Here is a 15,667-nt window from a genome sequence, read left to right on the forward strand (position 1 = left end):
GAGGGGAGCAGGGAGTGGGACAAGGCCACGGGCCCGGTTTGCCGCCCAGGGCAATGCAGCCTCTGCAACAGCAAGTGTCCCGTGCTGCTCCGGGGGACGGATCCCGAGCAGCGCGCACGGTGCTGCACAGCGTCCTTGCGGGTTGGGACCTGCCGTGTTGGAGCAGATGGACGCACCGAAATGGGCAGACTGTTACCTGTTTGGATCTGTTGGCTTTTCAAAGAGTTATGTGGGGCTGGAGCTGTTGGCAAGTGGTACTAAGGAATAAAAATTTGCTTGTATATAGAGTCACTCCATGCTTGTATTGTCTTTAGTTAGAGGTATTGTGAAGTTTGGGGCAACTTGGAAGGTGGGCAGCATGTTTAGAGAGCAAGTCGCCCTTCTGTTCCCACCATGTATCTTCATAGTTCCTGTTGGTCCCATCTTTCATCTTGAGCTCTGCATCCCTCAGTGTCCTGATGCTGCCAAGGGCCGAGTTTTAAGTGACATTTGTTCCGTTGCTGGGGACAGGTTCAAGCTGTTCCATAGTCATTCAGGATTCAGCCTGAAATAGGAAATTCTCAGTGACAATGCTGTTACCAGAAAGCACAGACACAGTAATTCCCGCTCACTGCAGCAATAACTGTCACATGATGCCACACAAAGTACAGAAATTAATAATTAAAAGCCTCAAACAGGCTTTGGAAGAGCTGTGTTATTATGTGCATCAGAAACAGGATAAATCACAAGCAATTCAGAAGTATATTCCCAGGTTCACTCATAACCATCATGGTATTTGGAGTCCCTTTGGGAGCAATAAACGACAGAGAGTCCATATTATAAAAATAAACATGAACTTAAGTGGCAAGAATTCATTTAAACCAAAAGGGAAAAAGACTTTACTACTTACACTATCAGTTTAACATAAGTAGAGCAAGTTTTACCTTGGAGTATATGCCCAGTGCTATTAATAGGAGGAGGGGACCACAGAGGAGAGAAACAGTTGACAGTGTCTGCTTCTCCTTGAAGCTGTTTGCCCCAGGAACAACTATGGGTTTTCTAACTAAATTCTGCAAAATATGAGCCCTCAAAGTGCTGTTCCAAAATGAAAATAAAAGGCAAAATGCAGTTGTTTGTGATCCCACCACACTTTTATTCAGCCTTTTCTTAAATGACTATGACCCTCTGTATATACAATATTAGGGTTTTATCACAAGTGCAATACTGAATCCCATGGCACCTGAAGCCGCAGCTTCAGGAGCCCTTGGGCTATATGGGACTCCTGGTGCCCCCTTTAAGATGTGAGATTCTGGTCTGTGTGCTCACAGCTGGGAGTTGGCAGTGTGACTCGTGGTACCCTGAGAGCAGGAGGCAAACTCAACCATTAGTTATTGATCTTAATGGCTTTAAGCCACCTGAGTGGATTTTAAGAGCCATATTTTGAAGTTTTTTTCCTGAATAAGGATTTTGGCATTTTGCCCCAAAATGCTTGTTTAAGTTCAAATTGGAAAAGCCTGTTATCATTTAACTTTTTTCCTTTCCTTTGGTAAAAACAAGCTTAGAACATCCTGCAGCACAGACCAACAAAGTAACAATGATCAAACAATACCACTATCCCAAATGGGAAATGCTCTCAACTGGTTGTACTAGGAGGGGCACACGGCTCATCTTGGTGATGAGATTCTTAGCAAAAGGGAAAGGAGACTCAGAAGAGCCCAGAGGCAGCCAAAGTGCCAGCATTTGTGAAAGCAGAGCTGTATCCCGGCCGGAAAATCACCCAGAGCTTGAGCAAACACGCCTGTCCCTGGCAAAAGCCCCTGGTGCCTCCAGCCCACCCCGGCAGGCCTGGCCTTGCACGCACCCTGCCCTGCTGCCGCAACACCACCCTCCTCACATCTCAGCTGCATCTCGCCTCTGATGTCGGCTCCTCCTTGCAGGCTCCATTTCAATTGGCTCCCTAAATAAATACAGTTCTGATGTGTGGTCTCATAGTGGGTTATTGAACTGGCTCCAAAATGCTTTTCACCAAGAAGCAGCTAACTTTCCTCTGGGTTATTGTACCCTGTAATTCACTTCACACTTCTGATGTAAAAACCCTGCGGGGTAAACATACACAAGCACTTGTCTTTTGCTTGATAGCAGGTTTTTTCTAATCTCTTGAAGAATTAACCTTAAAATTATTGTTGATGGAAGACAGAGCATGTCTGGTATGTGTAGCACTCTGCAAGTATGTGCAATCTGCTGTAAGATCAGTAGATGGAGCTAAGGGAGAAAAGAAAGATTTGAGTGTTGGAGTGTTTCTCCCACTGTGCAGGTTTAGCTCTCGGTTTGACCCGGTTAGAAAAAAGTCCCTCATTGAGTTCCTGATGCTTTCAAAGTAATATAGGCAATAGTTACGTGCAGCTCTGCCAGCACAATACCCAGTGGAAAACAGTGGCTTTTGGAAAAGTAAAGACTGGGAAGCAGTTTAGCCTGAGGGACAAAGTGTACAGGGCAAAGACGGTAGTCGTGTTATTTTTCTGGGAAGTGAGAGATGAGGAGAGTAATCTGTGAGGGTGGCAATTAGGGTTCTGAGCACTGAAATATTCATTCCTCTTCAGTGAGCCCTGGAGAGTTATTCAGCTGGGCATTAATTGTCCTCAGCATCTCAGAGGATGCCCTCAATGTGACAAGGCTGGGAAGCAGATTCAGAGAGTGAGTGCAGCACCGGTGCATCATCCATGGTCACAGGGCTTCACTGGAGAAGCTGCCTTCTTGATGGCCATGGCAGGGGGTACGTGGAAGGTGAAATTCATTTCTGCAGTGGGCTTGCACAAGCTTGCTCTGGGGACCTCCAGTGTGAACTGACCGAGGCTGGTGAATGGTAACACATCATCTAACCGTGGACCACACGGCTGGTCGGGGGGGTGCAGGCAGTGAGCTCAGCAAACCCCTGCTGCACAAGGCTCAGGGTGCAGACACGTCAGTCTGGAAACTTTTAACGCTGCTTGCATCATTAAAGGTGCTCATATGCAAACTTATACCCCAAAGTCATGCATCGGTCTTGTCACATTTTGTGATGTCTGATGATCTTTTCCAGCCTCATGATGGTGATTTGATTTTACTATACCTTCCCAACAGTACTGTTGTTTTAACATATTGACCATATGAAAACATCAGACAGGAACCCAGGAGGAGCCCCTGATACTACTGTGCATGGCACAATACAGAGAACACAAGGATTAAAAAGCAGGAAAAGTACAGCTGAGCTCTGGGAATTGCAAAGCCTTTTGTTTTGCCTTTTTCTGCTAGAATATGACAGTAGTAGTCTGTGAGGAGAGAGGATTATAATTGCTAGAAAAAACAGAGGAAATTTGCTTTCTGCACACTGAGTAAACACATCAATACCTGTTACACCAAAATGAAAGGCCACATCCACACTGACAGTCAGCATACTTCCTTACAAAAGATGTTGGAACGGTAACACTTTGCCCAAGAATATGTGCTATTTTGCATACACAAAACCATTTCCATGTTCGGCGGGGGGGGAGAGCTTTCCAAGAGAAATGGAAGACCTATGGAAAAAAGCTCAAGTGCTCACAAAAGTCTCTGTGGTGCAGGATAGTTACTAAGGGAAGCGATGGTTGCGCAGCTCAGGCCGCAGGTGCCCTGGGGGTGGGACAGCCGGCGCGGGGGTGACAGGCAGCCTTGGTTCTCACCCAACAAGGTTCCACCTCCAGTATGTGACCAGTGGTACCAACAGATCAAAACAGATGAACTGGATGTTTTAAGGAGGTACAGAGAGTGCACAATCTGCACAGCTAATGAACGATGAAAGCAACGTTAGGGGGAACGTGAGCGCAGCAGAGGGAGGATGTGCGGGGGCTCTAGCCCGTGTGGGGTCCCAGGGGGGTCTGGCTGTGCCTCGCGCTGCCCCACGCCGCCTCCCTGCGTGATGACACCCTGCAGAGCCACCAATGAATATGTAAGATGTTTCCATGCAAAGAAGTAAAACTTCTGAAGAAGTTCTGTTTCTCTAAAAGTATTTGGAAGGTGAATAAAAAGAGTAGAAGGGTGGTTTTTAAAAGCCCTCTGAAACTCCAGCCTTTTTTACAGTCCATTACTGCAAACAAATTATCCTCGTAGTGCTCAGATATGTCAGTCAATGCAACTGGCAAACAAACTGATGCTTTACAGTTGTAATTATCCAAATGTTCTATACTTAGCATGTAAATATTAAATCCTCATAAATAATGTTGTCAGGTCTATTTGATTTCAACTGTATTGTGTTGTTGTTAAATGAAACAAACACTATATTTAAATTTATTCCCCTTGCAGTTCCATTGTTCAGCTTTATTTTGATTCCTTTTAAAAGATGAAGAGAGAAGCACATCCATCCTATACAGCTGGCTACAGCCAAAATAAATGCACATCAAATAAGTTTATTTAAACAGACACACTCATAAAATGTTAACAAGATGCCAAATAATTACAGGAAAAGGCTAAAGTCCAACATTGTATAGAGTCCAAAGGTCTGACTTGTATTTAAGACAGAGATCAAATGAAATATGCATTAATAGTATAACACCAAGTCTTCTATTATCAGTGATGCATCCGTTTTTTCAAGGTCAATAAACTTTAATGTTCTATCCAAATCACATCAAATGCACTGCCACAGAACATGTAGAATAGACTAAAATGGGGTTTATAATTCAAAATATTTTCATATTATGGGTTTTTTTCTTTCCAATTCCATTTTGACAGAGGGGCTAAGTTGCTTACTGCATTATGGTGCTTTAAATATTAGTGTTTCTACTGCAGAGAAAATCATATCCTTATTATTTGCAAACTAATTATCTTTGTTTACCTAAACCAGCCCATAGGTTGTGCTCATCACTTTAGGTCCCACACAGGATTTCTCAGCAGGCAGCTGATGTCACCTGTGAGGTCCCCTCCATGGGATGCTATCCCCAGGACAAGCAGGGAGAGGGCTGAGGTCTTGAGCAGTGGGTTACTGCAGGATTTTGGCTGCTTGTCATCCCTGTGCGTGAGCAGTGCTGGTTAGTGGTGCCGGTTCATTCTGCTGCTTCTTGGGCTTCAGGTACCTAACATTAGCTTGATAGAAGCTTAAGGGCCAAAGAGTTTATTTGCATTTAAGGGCTCTGGGCTCTAAATAAATTGCTTATTCTCTCTTTATTTCCATATCCTACTTGTGGAAAGGGTTACAACGCTCTCTCCCGAGCAGTCTCCTCCAGCTGTCCCCTCGGCAGCGCCAGGCGCGGGTGCCCTGCGGAGCAGCGCCTGCTCTCGCCCGGCGCAGCGGGGACAGGCCCTGCTGTCTCTGCGGTGGGCGCAGGGCCGTGCGGTGCCTGTGGCTGGGTCAGCGTCCCTGTGAAGCCACGCGTGCCCCGGCTGCTGGGGGTGCAGGTGCCAGCGGGGGCTCTGGCTCCATGGCAGGGGTGTCTGTGTCCTGTCTCGGGCTGTGCTGAATCTGTGGGATGTTTGGTCGAGAGAAGTTTGGCTTTTCCATGGGTACAGGCACATCCCAAATAATGCTTCACCTCTGAGGTTAAGAAAGTTGTTTCTTCTTCTGGCTGCAAAGAAAAACTTACAAATGTGATCGGGCAGTACCCTCTGCTTTGGCCACGAGGAATAAAAATAAAGGATAGTTTAAGATCCGTGGCTTTTAAACTGCTCTTATGATATTTGTAAAGCTAAATGATGGATGTTGCACGCCCTGGCTTAGCACTACTGAAATCGGCTGCCCTTCCTTGGGTACTTTATTAGCGCGTTGAACCAGAGGCCGCTGGCGTTCCCGTCTCCACCTGCTGGAGACCCGCCAGGCTCGGCTGTGGCGTGCTGGAGAAATTCGGTTACCATTTTAATTTCCATTCCAAATTATGGATCCAGCAGATATTATTTGCACATAGTAGTGTAAATATTCTAGGTGTATTGATGTTGTAGAATGATAAGCAGAATGCATATGTTGGCAGATGCTCCTTTTTAAGGAAACTAAGGCTGAAATTCAGCCTTTTTTTTTTTTCTTTAGTGATGCCTACATGATTCTCTATCATTTTAGAATATTTAAACAAGCTTTAAATTGTTTTCCCTGGGTACTGACAGGATTAGAACGGCAGTTTCAGAGGTGAAAGGCCTGTAATTCATAAAGTATGCCAATCAAATCACATCAGTGAAACACATTTCATTAATATTTGGGTTTTTTACTATTAAGCCACGTTATAAACATTTTAGCAGTTCACATCTGTCTCTCATAGAACAATTGTAATTTAAATTAAAATACTTTTATTTTTCAAGGTAATTATATTTTAGAAGCATATATTCTTGCTGATGGACATGTAATGTTTTCAGCCATGTATCTCAGAGCGCTGAAAACTCTGTTTAGCCACCAATAACAACTGCTTTGTATGACTTTCACCTGCCAAAAGGAAACAAAATGTTATCTTGAAAATTCCTCTTCATCTTTGCCATCTTTTGCCCTTTGTACATCCCGTTGCCTGTCTCTCCCCAGTCTTTTAGCGTTTCAGCTCGGGCAGTTCCAGCCCACCCCTGTCCTGCCCTGTGCCGCAGCCCAGTGAGCCCACTTGTGCCCGGGGCACAGGGGGAGCAATGGGGTCCCAGAGTCACCACAGCTGCCCTTGGGGATGGACCAGAGACGTTTGAAACTAACGGCAGCTGCTTCAGTGAGCAGCGGCTGCTCTGGCAACAGGGATGCCTTAGGAGTTCACAACAAAACGTTACCGTTGTGCAACACTTCTCCATCTTCTTCGGCCAATTCAACTTGAAACTTTAAAGTCTTACAGGCTTCACAACTGCCTTTTTCCATTTTAACAGCAGCATTTTAATATCTTATCAATATCTTACATTAATGTATCTTATTAATATTTTAATATAATATTTTACTAATGAACTGCACTTTTTCTTAGAATCTTTGATTGCAGCTCCTTCTTCCCACACAAAGCCGAGGAAAATAATCTCTAGAATAAAAGGCATTAGACACAACATTTTAAACATACTGCATACTGTCCAGTCTATGATGATAGCTTGAAATCAGCTAATTGAGGTTTCTTATGTTCTGCTGTGAAATTCTTCCAAGTGATAAAGGAGTCTAAATGTGTATGACCCCTAATCCTATCACTTCACCAACTTTCACAGCTGAGGAAAACGGGACGTGAGAGCCCCTTTAACGTGCTGTATTGGCCTCCTGAGTAATCTTATAACCTGTCATGTAAAAAACCGGTATAACAACACATCAACATTCTCAGTCTTCCCCCACTTTTATGAGCAATGGGTTTATTCCTTGACACTAGTAAAAATTAAGACCTAGGCGCTCGTGTGTCGTTGGTATTTAAGAATCTGAGTCTGAGTGTCTGTCCCAGCCGATCCTGGCTCCGCAGCCGGTGTGGGGCTGAGCCCGGGGCTGCCGGGGTCCCGCACCGCCGGGCCGGGGGTCCCGGGAGCTCCGCTGGGAAAACGCGCAGAGCCCGCACAGGGAGCGAGGGGCGAGGCCGCCGCTCTCTTTCCTTTCTTTTTTTTTCTTTAATTCGGCTTGTTGAGCGCAGCTCTGAGCCCTGCTGAACGCCGAGCGGGGCCGGAGCCTCCTGAGCAGGGGCTCTGGACGGTGCAGAGCTCCCCTACGGCGGAGCTGAGCGACTGCGCTACTTCAATAACCCCGCTACTCTAATCGTACTGTTGCAGCCAAAATCAGACAGGGAAATGCATTTATCGATTAGTTTATATGACTGGCTTCTTGAGGTTGGGGGTGTGGGGAGTGTTCCGTTTTGTTGGTTTTAGGTTTTTTGTTTGTTTGTTTGTTTGGGTTTTTTTTAATCGAGCTTAAAAATGCTACGGATTGAATAAGAGTTTAACTCTCGGTCTTGTGTGAAGTGGACAAATCAGAATTTATGCTATAAAAGTCGCTGCTTCAAAAGTGTAAGATGATTGTCGGGGGGTGGCATGCTATCCCCCAAGCTTTCGGGTGGCCGAAACTGCAACCAAACGGATTTACGTCTGCAGAAGTCCCACTGAAAATCAGACTTTGAAATTCTCCATCCAGTGTTCTAGCTATCTACTTTATAGCCCCTTTTCACCCAGGTTGAAAGGGTGTTCCAAAGCTGTGGTAAATGTGACCCTTTCCGTACACGTTTATCGGACTGTTCTTGGGGAACAGTTTTCCTCCCTGTATTATGCAAATATTGAACTTCAGAGATACCCAGGGGATCTCTGCTGGAAGAGTAAAACCGAGGCTGGGGCCAGAAGCGGTCGAACCGTCTCCATCTCCCCCTGACCGTTCTCCTCCGTCTTCCTCATGTGAGGTCCAAGACACCCAAACGTGCAATAGAGGCAAAATCGGGCACCAGGAATCCAGTGAAAATTATGCATATCTCTTATTCTGACCAAAAATAAAAATGCTAAAAATAATTAGAGGAGCAAATCTGTAGTGCGGGGAGGAGTGTCAAATTGGCTCGTCTGTCATTGTCTAAAGGAGGCTGAGGGTGAAAGTGTTTATTGTTCGTTACAACCTTTGAGCCCCGGGATCAGAGGATTTCTTTAAGGAAAACACCTTTAGAATGGATTCTTCTTCAATCGGATGCCACAGCTGAGTTTATATAAACTTACGTTCCAAGATAACTAGAAATAGTAAGCTTTGTGCTTATTGATAACGGGAGACAAAAATAGCGTGTTGTCCCGTGCCGCCGGTGTCCCACACGGCGGGGGCTGCGGGAGCGGTGGGACAGCCCCGCTGCGGGCGATGGAGCCCCCGAGACCCCCAGGGGCTGCTCTGGGTCGTGTCTTGCCAGCACCCAGCGTGGCAGACAGAAACGCCATGCAAGAGGAGAGAGGGCAAGAAAATGCTGCCAGAAGAGCCTGCAGCTTCGTGTGCATCTTCAGAGCGATCAGTTGGCATCAGGTGAGAATAAGTCATGCTGGGGAATTACATCACGCAGGCACTCTGTATGACAAGCTGCCAGGCGTGTGCGTTAGGGATCTGGGGAGCAGAGCCTGTAAGCAAGATGGATCTGAAGCGGAGACAGGCAGAGCAGCTCCGCAGGGCTGGGGCTCTCGGCAGAGCAGGGAGCGCCGAGTCCTCCCCACCAAGATTCTCCTGCTTTCGGGTATTCTCAGGGTTTGTTGAGCGTTATTCCGCTTTCTATGCCGCACGCACGCTTCGGCGTTTTGCCTCCCTCTTGTACCGCGTGAGCTTAAGTCCCGAAGCAAATATTTCCACCCCTGCATTCTTTAATGACAGTGCAATAATCACTAATACAAACCAGAAAGGAGCAATCCGCTCTGCTGTTCAAGGGAGCGTTCAGAACGGCGAGGTTAGCAGCACTATTTATTTGAGCGGTTTCTGATTTTCCCCATTTTACGTGGTCTTTTTCTGATTTCTGTTTACAAAGTCAGTTCAGGAGAGTCACAGCAGAAAAGCCCAATCAAATAATGTAACACAATTACCTACCGAATGCATTACTGCATTTACTGCTAACTATTAATATATTTACGTAAAAAGTGATAACGTCTTGCAGGCAAAGCCCTCTCGTCTTTCTCTCCAAATTCTTTGTTTTTCCGCGCCGGTGGATGCCCCGGGCGCAGAGAGAAGGGACCGGCCCGGTCTCCCCGGGACGGCGGGGCAGGACGGGGGAGCCAGGAGCAGCACTGATGCGGCGGACGCTGCCCCGGCGGAGGCTCCTGGTCGCAGCCCACCCGCGGGGAGCCCGGCGCTGCGCGGGTGCGCAAAAGACGCTCAAAGGGCGCGCCGGCGGCCCGGTGTCCGTGCGGCCCCGGGGCAGGGCCGCAGCCCTACCTGGCCCGCGCACTCGCGCCGGCCCCACCGGGGCTCCGGCCGATCGGGGACGGTCAGGGACGGGACAAACGTCGGCCGTCGCGTTGTCCCCTTGCGGATAGCTGCGCGACGAGCGAGCTCAGCTGCGAGAGGCGCGGAAGGGCCGCGGGCACAGGCGGGGCTCCGTCCGCGCGGCGGACCCTGCGCCGCCGGCCGAGGCGGTCCTGGGAGCAAGGGATGCGGGGAACCGCGGGCGGCCGATGAAGCCGGTTTTGAGGGGACCCGGCGCCGTCTTGACCGCGCCCCGCTGGCCGCGGCGCCGCGGAGGACGAAGGAGAACAGCTCGGAGCGGCCGGGATCCGTGCTGCGATCGGCACGGCGGGGAGAAACGTTAGTCGTAACCATGAGGCTGCTCAGCCCCAGGATGAAACGATTTCTCATTGTGGGAATGTTCTTTTTTTCCCACGAAAATCCAAGGGGTTTACACTCCTCGATTAAATGTATATAAATGATCCCGCAGCGCGTCGTCAAAGCAGATGAGAGGCCAGCTCCCCCACTCCCGAGGAGCGGGAACCCGCTCCCTGCACAGGCGCTCCCGCGGAAGCCCCGGCCCGAGGGGCCGTTCGGCACGGGCAGCCCGCCCGCACCGGGAGCTGCGGCTGATGCTTGGGGACGGCGGGTCCCGCGGTGACCTGCGGATGCCCCCGCGGGTGCCAAGGTCCTGCCGGGCAAACTGGCGCGGCCGTCCGCACCGGGTTCCCGGCGCCGCTCCGCAGTACCGCTCGCTGGCGGCAGTGCCAGCGCCAAGCGCTCGCCGTGCCCGTAGGGCCGGGCCGGGCCGCCTCTGCCGGTCCCGCTTGCCCGGCTACGGATGTCCGAGGGCCCGGCCCCGCGGTCAGCGCTGGCACGGTGCCCCCGCCCGGGCCGCCCCACGCACCTGCCTTTTCGCGGGAAAAAAAGCGGAACGTTCGGGGTTGCCTCGTCCATTCCCGTCCCTCCGACGCACCGCCCCGTTCACGTCTGTACGGGAGAGGCGACTCTTCAGAGCGGGTCTCTGCGGGAAGCGCGTACCGCTGACAGGGACAGCCCTCGGGACAGGAGCGCCTGGCCCGGCTAGCTGGGGCTCCCGGCCTCCGCACCTGCCGCGTCCCGGCGCGGGGGAGGCCAACGACTCGGGCACGGCCTCCGCCGCGCCGGCCCAGCCCGTTCCCCGGGACCGGTGGAGCGATATGGCCTCGTCAGAACCCCTGAGGTGCCGCGGCGGAGGCCCCGAAGGACCGGGCGGGAGCGCGGGCGCTCCGGGCCTGGCCCGGCAACACTGGAGGGGAGCGCCGCCGCCCCCTCCCGCTACCGGCCGGCGGGGCCGGTGCGGCGGCCCCGCAGATGAAAGGCTGCGCTCGCAGGCGCGCCCCGCGCCGGCAATCCCCTCCTTGCCCCCCCGTGGGTGCACATGTCAGAGTTCACAGACCTGGCTGCTGCCTTTACAACACTGAGCTGTAAAAGAGCGGATATTAAACCCGTATAATGGATCCAACTCCAAGGAGAGGTTAAATTTCCCAGTGAAACGAAGGTATTTGCCCTGAACTGGGAAAAGACAACTCCCTCCCCCAACTCCCCGGGCTGGGATACCCGCGGAGCCGTCAGAGCCTGGCGGTAAACTCTGCCCCCAGCCCTGCACCTGGCACCGGCCGCCGCGGGGACACATGTGCGCGCCACGCCTCTGCCAGCCGCGTCTCGGCCTGCCCCGGCCGCTCCGTCGGGTCTCGGCCCGCGCCTCGCGCGCAGGGGCCCCGGGAGGGCGAACCGGTTGGGAGCGAGAGCGTTTGAGTTTGGTCCGAACTGGATCCAGGAGACTGCGCAGGGACTCGACCCCCTCCACTGCTGCCCCTGGGCCTCAGCCGTCTGCGCTGGGCACCTCGCAGCCCGGCTACTGCCGGACTGGGCCGTGCGGCTCAGGGCGGGGGGCCTGGAGAGGGACGGGGCTGCGCTGGTAACACGGGCCGTACCCAAACGCGGGGTCGCAGGGGGTGCGGCTGGGCCGGGACACGGGGCGCTCGGTGTCCGCCGCCAGCGGAGCCCTCTTGGCGGGCGCGGCCTCTGCGCGTTGTGCCCGGCGCCAGGCAGAGCCGCTGGGCTGCGGCCAGAGGGAGGACAGCGCAGAGCCGCGCCTGTCGCCGCAGCAGGGACCGGGCGGCGGAGCAGCACCGCGACAGGGCCCTGGTGCCGAGACCCGTCCCGCGGCTGCCGAGGCCCTCGGGCCGGCGAGGAGTCCAAGACCTCCAGTCCCCGAGGCCGCACGGCGGGGCGCTCCTCCGGCGGAGGGGGATGCGGAGCCCAGCTCTGTCTGCTGTGCTGCCCTCAAAAATCTACTTAGGAAAGATGAAGGCGCATGCAAATGTGTGGCGCCTCCTTGCTTGTGCCTTTAATCATGGTAAATTGACTCTAGTTCCTCCAGGCCCCCCAAAAATGCACACAGCGCGCACCGCTCCACAGCAGAGCTGGAACTCCCAGCGCGCCGCACACGCACCCGCCGCCTTCCCCGGGGCTTTCTGGCTGCTCGGAGAGGCTCCGGCACTCCGTGTGATCCAGCTTTCTCAGCAATTTTCCTACCCAAAAGCTGCCGTGAAGGGAACAGCGCGCAGAGATAGCATCAGGCTCCCTATATCAAAGAGACCCTGCTTAATTAAAATACCGGCTCGGTGTTCTCCGCCTTCCACGCGGCACTGCCTCCGACCGTGGTCTCCTGGCCTGTTCCCGCCGTGATAGCGCTGGGTTCCCCAGCTCCCCGGGCGGGCATCAAGCGCGGCGGAACCGGACCGCAGACCCCGCCGGCTCCAGCCCACTCACCCCCGGGCCATGCTAGCCGGGCACCTTGGCGGCCTCGCTGTGGAGCGGCCGTGCCTGGCCCCTGGTGCGAGTCAACCCCGGCGCGGCCCGGTCACCTGCTCCAGGAGGCTGCCGGGCAGGCAGGGACCGTCCTTGGGGCCGGGGCGCAGCCGGTCCGGCGGACCCCGTGGTGGGCGGCTGCGAGGCGCGGGGAGGCTCCGCGCGGTTCACGGCAAGCGTTTGTTTGCGCTACTGAGCAACAGCCCGGTAATTTATTGTTATTGTTATTAGTAACTACACTTTGCAGCTCGCTTACATTTATCCTTCTCAGGCAGGGAGAGCGGGCAGAATCAGTCATCGCCAAGCGCACCCGGCGGCGGCTCTTCCCGGGCAGGAAACCCCCTCACCGAGGCTCCCGGGCCGCTGGGCCCGGGCGGTCTGACTGCCCCGCACGACGGCCCGGTCCGCAAGGCGCTGCAGCGGCGGCGCCCCGGGACCGTCGGCGCGGAGGCAGTGCGGGATGGGCACCGCCGCCGAGCGCTCGGTCGGAGCTGCGGGCTGCAGAGCCGTTTGGAGAGAGTCGCCGGCAGCGAGGTCGCCCGAGGGACGCCCGCCAGTCTCCATCCCGGCGGCTGCACCCGCGAAAACCTCGGCCCTGTCCGCCGTGCAGCCGGGCTGGTGCCTCCGCGCTCCCCGAGCCGCGGGCGGGTTCTCAGGCAACGATGCTTCGGCGGCGGCCGCTGGCGGGCAGAGAAGACCGGGCCTCCACGGCGAAGCGAGGCGCAGAGTCCAGCTGTGGGTGGAGAAAAATAGGACGAATTGAGCTGCTGCCTCCGTGGCTGCCCCACGGGGCTCCACTCGTGCCCTGCCGCCGGGGTGCCGCAGACCGACCTGTGGACGGGGGCTGCGCACGGCGAGGCGGGAGGCCGGTCCGCCCCGTCTAGAGGCAGGCAGCGCCGCTGGCTCCCCGCGGGGCAACACCCGGGACGGCCGGCCCCGCTCCCGCTTGTCCCGACCCACGGCGCCGGTCCGGGACCGCCCGGTCCTGCGGGCGCTGCTCGCCCCTGCTGACCCCGGCCCGCTCCCGGACCGGCCCCGCCGAGCCTTCGGGAGCCCCGGCCGTGCCGCCGTGCGCCGGCAGGGGGCAGGCTGCGCCCGAGGCCCTACCGCAGCGGGGCCTAGCCGGGCCGGGGTCAGCCGAGCCGGACCTAACTGAGCCGGGCCGGGGTCAGCCGAGCCGGACCTAACTGAGCCGGGCCGGGGTCGGCTGAGCCGAGCTGGACCGTGCCGTGTGCGCTGCTCGGTCACCGTCTCCCCCGGCCGGGGTGCACCTCGCACCCGCGGACCCGGCAGCGCACCCCTCGGGGCTGCACGCACTGCACGGCTGGACCGTACGGCCCGCACCAGGGCAGCAATCACCGCAGCCTGTGGAACAGCCGGTGCTCCGCGGGGTCCTGCATCCTTGGCATCCCGCAGGGACGCGTCGGCGGCAGCCGGGGGAGCGGGCGGGGCACGGCGGGACCGCGGGGAGCCCGGCGGGGCTGCCCGCATGCAGGCAGCCGGGATGCGCAGACACCCGCGCACCCCGAGCGGGGACAACACGCTTACGCAGGGAAAGCGGAGAGTTCCTCTGTTCTCGTTGTCGAGCAGACCGCAGCCCCCCGCTGTCCCGTGCAAACACCGAGCAAGGCGGTTCTGTCCCTCACGCATCTCCAGCCCCACAGAGGAAAGGGGTCTCGCCGCCCACTGTCCGCCGAGCGCCCGCAGCGCTCCCCGGAGCGCCCGGCACAGCCGTGCGTATGCACTGGGCAGGAGAAGGGAGAGGGGCGGCTCGTCCCGCCGGAGCGGCACTGCGGGACAGTTCGTGCGAGTACACAGCGCAGCGGCAGCGGCGGCCGAGGCTCCTCCGGCGGCCTCAGCCCTCTGCTATTTATTCCGGTGCTTCATTCTTCCCTGTCTTATTTAGGAAATGCGGATTTGTGACTGGCTGCATTTCTTGCTCGAGTCTCAAAATTAAAACAAAACACCTCAAAACAAAAAGATTTGCCTTGCAAATAAATAGGGAATTAGAACCAAGCCACGGGGAGGTGGGGTTGCGTTTGTCTTGGTTTGGTTTTATTTCTGTGATGGTTTTGTGCGTGGGTGTTTTAATTGTATTTTGTTTTTCGTTAAAAGCACTATATAAACCGAATGTAACACCTCATCGAATTGTTCTCGGGGTAAGAGGCAGGGATAATAATTATCCGGTGCAGTGTTCGTACCCACACATGGCAAGAAGCAACAAATCTTTGGTGTGATATTTGTGAGTAAAAGCCCACGAACAAAGATTGAATTATTGCTGTGGGTGCGAGTTTGGGAGGGCTCCTGCTCCGCTCTCAACTGTCCCGCGCGCAGCCTTGCTGTCGTTTGTTTTTAATTTACTTTATTTTTTCATTATTCTTTTAAAATGAGAAGTTATGAAAACTACTGTGGAAAGAGAGGCTCTAATTTTCCTTGCAATTGTAGAAAATAATTTGGTGGAAGCCCTATGTGACGGAAAACACTGAATCCTTACAAGAAAATATGAAGCGAACATAAAAAATTAATGTAAACGAGAAGCTTTTTCTTCAATGATTGAACTCTGAAATCTAAGCAGCTTTTATCTTGATCTCAGAATTAAATAATCATATATTATTTTTTCAGCATTAGCTACAAAGGTTTTCAGATTTCTACTGTCCAGAACAAAAATCAAATAAGCTCTATTACTGAAAACCCTTTCCAAAATATTTAACTAAACATAATCATTAATTTATTTCAGAGATGTTTCTGTACGAAAACGACATAAAAAGAAGGCTTTATCTTAAGACCCAGAAAAAGAAGCATTAAGTAATTCAAGTTAACACTTGTCCTGCTTATTAAGTATCAATATTTTGGGAGCATTACAAAATAAACTCCTTTCTTCGGCAGGGTCATAGCATATCATGGGTCACATTAAGAAACTTCGCACGGAATCCTTTCCGGATTTTTATTTCCTCAGATTTAGATTTTTAACGGTATCGGCAGAAAAACAAAAACGAAAGGAAAGCCCGAGACGCGGGATTT

Source organism: Caloenas nicobarica, chromosome 19 (genome assembly GCF_036013445.1).
Source record: "Caloenas nicobarica isolate bCalNic1 chromosome 19, bCalNic1.hap1, whole genome shotgun sequence".
NCBI lineage: Eukaryota > Metazoa > Chordata > Aves > Columbiformes > Columbidae > Caloenas > Caloenas nicobarica.